This window comes from Triturus cristatus, chromosome 8 (assembly GCF_964204655.1).
Source record: "Triturus cristatus chromosome 8, aTriCri1.1, whole genome shotgun sequence".
Classification (NCBI taxonomy): domain Eukaryota; kingdom Metazoa; phylum Chordata; class Amphibia; order Caudata; family Salamandridae; genus Triturus; species Triturus cristatus.
The window spans coordinates 529775183-529781182 of NC_140591.1; positions in this window are offsets into that span (position 1 = coordinate 529775183).

Consider the following 6000-nt stretch of genomic DNA (forward strand, 5'->3'; position numbering starts at 1 on the left):
TGTGATGATCACACAGCACAACGCCCTGCTTGTGGCTCTGTTCAACCAGACACACAACTAGCTCTGAGCACACCTAGGGACATGATGGGGGCACACTACTTGTTGCCAATGACAAATCTGGATGGAACAGGAGGGGACGACACAGACACAGACTACAACATGACAGTCCACAATGGCCATTAGCCATTGCCACCCACAATGTCGTACTTTGGGACCCAAAGACTGGTGCACATTGTTGTCAGATGTATAGGCCTCCCCAATTTGAGTGCATGCAATGGACGCATTGATGAAGGCACAGTCAGATCGGGCACACTGCCGTTACCTCCCATGGGATTCCCAAGACTACCCCAATGCAGAAGAAACCTGAAGAGCACAACTCAGAATGCAATGGGAATGCACAGCATCCAAATCACCTTTGTAAGTACAGGTAGGGCAAATGCATTACACCGGCACACAGCCCAGCAGCCACTTACATGCCACTGCATCACACTACCAAGATCACATAGGCCAGCGCTGGCACAGGCTCTGTACACATGCAGCCACTCCTAGCCAAAGTCACCCTCCCCAAATGCTCACCCCTGGCTTGCTTCTGATGCTCCTTCAAACGTGCATCCAGCTCAGGCTGTGTCACTGCCAAGATGCGCCCCATTAGTGGTGTCATGCTGCGCCGTGCCAAACGCCCAGTGCGAGGAAGCAGCCTCAAGGTCATCTCCGCCACATTCTCTGCCAGCCGGCTGATGTCGTCCCACCTCTTGTGGCAGTGGGTGCAACGTCGGTTTGAGACCCCCAGAGCTCGGACCTTCACTACAATGGCTCTCCACACAGCCTTATGCTGGTGTACCTTGAGCTGCAGGCATGGGAGACAAGAGGGGGAAATTATCAGTGACACAGTGTTATGTACCGACATCTCTCAGTATAGCAGCAAGATACAGACTCATCACATATCCAACGATATGTCTATCAGAGACTAGAGTACATCTCAAATGGTACATCTGCATGGGAAAGGCTGATGTTAATGCATGCAGGTGTGAGGGGGAACACAGTCCCTGCACATCTCACACACATGCAATATGCCAGCACTGAAACACCTATGTAGCCTGCCCACATCTCCAGTCCATTGTTGGGTTGAGCAACACATACATCACATATCAACCTGTGTTTGAGGTAGACTGACTGTCTCCAAGACTGCGCAGCCCTCAATATCCCTGCCCTGTGAATAGATAACGGTGTCATGGCTGTCACAATGAGGGACATGATCTCACCAATCCAAAATCCTCTTCACAAGGCCGGTTGTGTGCAATCTACAGTGCTGAGATGGCCCATAGCTGCAGTGCAATGTGAAAAGACTGATGTAATGCTCTGTGAGTGAAGTGATGTGTCCTTGTCTTTGTGGGCTAGGACTGTGCTGGCCAGCTGGACTCACACTGAGATGAACTACAGGGGAACACACAGCCATTCAGCCAAGCAATCACTGTCCTGACTCCTGCATGAACAAACTTCTGCATCACTGTATGGCTGACAACACAACACAGGTCACTCATACATACATGCACAAGCAGGGAAACCTGTGGCATTTGGTACACACACCATCCCCCTGGAGACAGCATGCCAGGCAGTGCATGACACAACCCCACACTCCCAGGCACATACTGCATCAGTCCAACTACATGTGTCCACCCCCTGCCCTACCCTCCCCTGTTGAGGACTTACCACGACCTTTGGGGCACCATATAGCCTCGGGTACTGTGTGAGCACCTCGTCCACCAGGACTTCCAGCTCCTCGCTTGTGAAGGGACTGGCACGGATCTTCTCTGTCGTTGCCATCACTGTGGACATGAGACAACAGTGGCGGAATTGGGTGGTGAGGGGTTTCTGGCAGCAGTCCCTGGAGGCAGCAGCAGGTGAGGGGTTTCAGGCAGCAGACCCGGGAGGCAGCAGCAGGTGAGGGGTCCCAGGCAGCAGTCCCTGGAGGCAGCAGCAGGTGAGGGGTCTCAGGCAGCAGTCCCCGGAGGCAGCAACAGGTGAGGGGCCTCAGGCAGCAGTCCCTGGAGGCAGCAGCAGGTGAGGGGTCTCAGGCATCAGTCCCTGGAGGCAGCAGCAGGTGAGGGGTCTCAGGCAGCAGTCCCTGGAGGCAGCAGCAGGTGAGGGTTCTCAGGCAGCAGTCCCTGGAGGCAGCAGCAGGTGAGGGGTCTCTGGCAGCAAGCTCTGGGAGCAGTGGAAATGTGAGGCTCACTCCCACACATATATAGCCCCCTGGGCTCGTTTCAAAGGTGCCAAGCTGCAGCAATTGGTGGTCCAGGTCTGCCTCTTTCAAATGCATCCAATGACTGCCTCTGCGGTGGCGGAGCACGCCTACCGCAATCTTCAAAATTGCATCATGCCACCGCAATCAAGGTTCCCATTGGCTTGAGGGCAAGCCCCATGGCGGTGACACACCACAGGGGCCCGGTGTGTGCTAGCGCGATGGTGCATCTTTCAAATGCATCCAATGACTGCCTCCGTGGTGACGGAGCACGCCTACTGCAATCTTCAAAATTGCATCATGCCACCGCAATCAAGGTTATCATTGGCTCTAGGGCAAGCTCCATGGTGGTGACACGCCACCGGGGCCAGGTGGTAGCTACCACAATAAGGGTGCCATACATTGACACAAGGCGCCGCGATTTATGCGGCGGAGCATTGCAACTGCCATTTATCCATGTCTACATGCCTATCACTACTGCACTTGTGTGAATGCGGGTGCTGGTGACACACCGCCAGGGCCAGGCAGTAGCTACCACGATATGGGTGCCATACATTGACACGAGGCACCGCGATTCAGGCAGCGGAGCATTGCAACCGCCCTTTACCCATGTCTACATGCCTATCACTAGCATACTTGTGTGAATGGGGGGGTGCTGGTGACACACCGCCGCGGCCAAGCGGTAGCTACCACGATATGGGTGCCCTACATTGACACAAGGCACCGCGATATAGGCGGCGGAGCATTGCAACCGCCATTTATCCATGTCTACATGCCTATCACTACTGCACTTGTGTGAATAGGGGTGCTGGTGACACACCGCCGGGGCCAGGCGGTAGCTACCACGATATGGGTGCCATACATTGACACGAGGCACCGCGATTCAGGCAGCGGAGCATTGCAACCGCCATTTACCCATGTCTACATGCCTATCACTACCGCACTTGTGTGAATGGGGGGTGCTGGTGACACACCGCCGGGGCAAAGTGGTAGCTACTGCGATATGGGTGCCATACATTGACACGAGGCATTGCGATTCAGGCGGCGGAACATTGCAACCACCATTAACCCATGTCTACATGCCTATCACTACCGCACTTGTGTGAATGGGGGGTGCTGGTGACATACCGTCGGGGCCAGGCCGCAGCTACCGCGATATGGATTGCGGAGCATTGCAACCGCCATTTACCCATGTCTACATGCCTATCACTACTGTACTTGTGTGAATGGGGGGTGCTGGTGACACACCGCCGGGGCCAGGCGGTAGCTACCACGATATGGGTGCCATACTTTGACACGAGGCACCGCGATTCAGGCAGCGGAGCATTGCAACCGCCATTTACCCATATCTACATGCCTATCACTAGCATACTGGTGTGAATGGGGGGTGCTGATAACACACCGCCGGGGCCAGGCGGTAGCTACCACGATATGGGTGCCCTACAATGACACTAGGCACCGCGATTCAGGCAGCAGAGCATTGCAACCACCTTTTACCCATGTCTACATGCCTATCACTACCGTACTTGTGTGAATGGGGGGTGCTGGTGACACACCGCCGGGGCCAGGCGGTAGCTACTGCGATATGGGTGCCATACATTGACATGAGGGATTACGATTCAGGTAGCGGAGCATTGCAACCGCCATTTACCCATGTCTACATGCCTATCACTACCACACTTGTGTGAATGGGGGGCGCTGCTGACATACCGTTGGGGCCAGGCGGTAGCTACCGCGATATGGATTGTGGAGCATTGCAACCGCCATTTACCCATGTCTACATGCCTATCACTACCGCACTTGTGTGAATGGGGGGTGCTGGTGACATAGCGCCGGGGCCAGGCTGTAGCTACCACGATATGGGTGCCGTACAATGGTAATGGGGTCTGCTGAAGGGCCAGTGGGGTCTGAGGACTCACCCCTCTCTGTGGGAGGATGGTGAACTGTCATCCTGCGGCTCACCAGAGGGAGGTGGAGTTGTTGGTTGTGGCGCAGGCCTGTCCCTCAGTAACGCCACTTGCTGGCCCAAGAGGTCCACAATTTATCCCATGCAGGTGTCGATGGACCTCATCAGCAGGATGAGCTCATGTAACAGATCGTCCAACCAGCCCATTCGTCCCTGTACCCGTTAATTTGCCCCAAGGACTCTGGTGATGTGTTCCACGGATTGGGTCCCAGCCTCCTGGTGTCTGTGGGTGACCCTGCCCCTCTCACCTACCCTGCTGCCACGGACCTGTTGCCTCACCACTGAGGGCACCGGCATCCTCTCCCTGGACTCCCCAGTCGGTGGTGTGGGATGGTCATCCTCTGGGACAGGGAGGGTGTTGCAGGCAGCACTGGTGGTGGTGGTGGTGGTGTCAGTGCCCACACAGGCTGTAACAGCAGGGGTCTGCAGTGAAGTTGTTATTGCCGCAGATGTTGTGGGAGGGACGATGGGGTCCAGGGACCTGTTGCTCCCTGAAACACCAGATGGGCCGGCTTCGAGCTCATCGTCCAGAGAATCCCGGGAGTCAACATTAGAGAGTTCATGTACCGGGGGGGGGGGGGGAGACTGGCTCTGCAGGTTGCTGGTGTTGTCCTCTGCAGTGAGTTCTGGGTCACCTGTGGATCAGATGGGAAATGGTCATTTAAGTGCACCCCGTAAGCTTTGTGTTAGCTGTGTGTCATTCACTGTTTGTACACTGCACAATTGACTGTTCATCACATTGTTTCCTATGTGCACTGCTGTGCTTCCTGACATGATGCAGTGGTGCATGCATTACTTGTCCATGGTGTGAGGTGTCAGTGCATACCATGCGACCCGTGCATAATTTATGATTACAGGGACCTGTTGCCATCTAGGGACTGGCACAACATGTTTTTCATAAAGGACTCTTTGTTGATTTGTCTGACCTGGCAGACGTCACATCTGGCCACGGACTGGCCATTGTCATCTCCTGCATGCCTTTGTCCTGTCATGTGCATTTCTTGATTTATACCACCACACATGCTTTCTTTTTTCTAGAATGGTCCTTGTTGCACTTGCCCCATGGCGATGCAGATGTCAATAGGTGCTATACTTCGTTGCGAATTATTCTTCATGAACTGCAGTTAATCCGTCTTGAAGTTTGGGTGCTGGTGGGTGTCTCCCTCTGACCCACGGGAGTTGGTCTTGTAACTAAAAGTATTATGTGCTGTTAAATTAATAACAGTATTCCCAACCGGCACTCCTTTGAGACGATGTCTCCAATGGTAATTCCAATACTGTATTGCTTGGTGAATGAATACAGTAGACTGTATGAATCTTCCAAATTCATTTTTCTTGTACTTTAATTCATCATCATTGTTAAGTCACAATGGTCCCATCTGAATTTCAACTTATATCACTTTTCATTAAGGTACATTTCACATTTGTACAATAAAATCCATATGTAATGGTAAATCCCTATGCATTTCGGAACTGAGCCCTTCTTCAGGGTGAGTATTTTTAATCGCGTTTGGAACGCCTAATTCTTAGACTCTTAAGACCCGTGAACATTAGCAGGTCGCGTAGGTGTTCATCTTACCATGACTGTCAACTCACTCTCTGTCTGTGAATTTTGGCATTTTGTGTGTTGCCATGGTGTGTTGTGTGCAAAGTGGTTGTGGGTGCAGGGGTGTGAGTGGTGGGTGTAGTTGTGATGTGTATGGTGTGTGATGTGCAGGGGGTTAGTGGTGCAGGTGTGGAAGTGGTGGTGGTGCTGTGTGTGGTTTGGCTAGTGATGTTGTGTTCTTTGCCT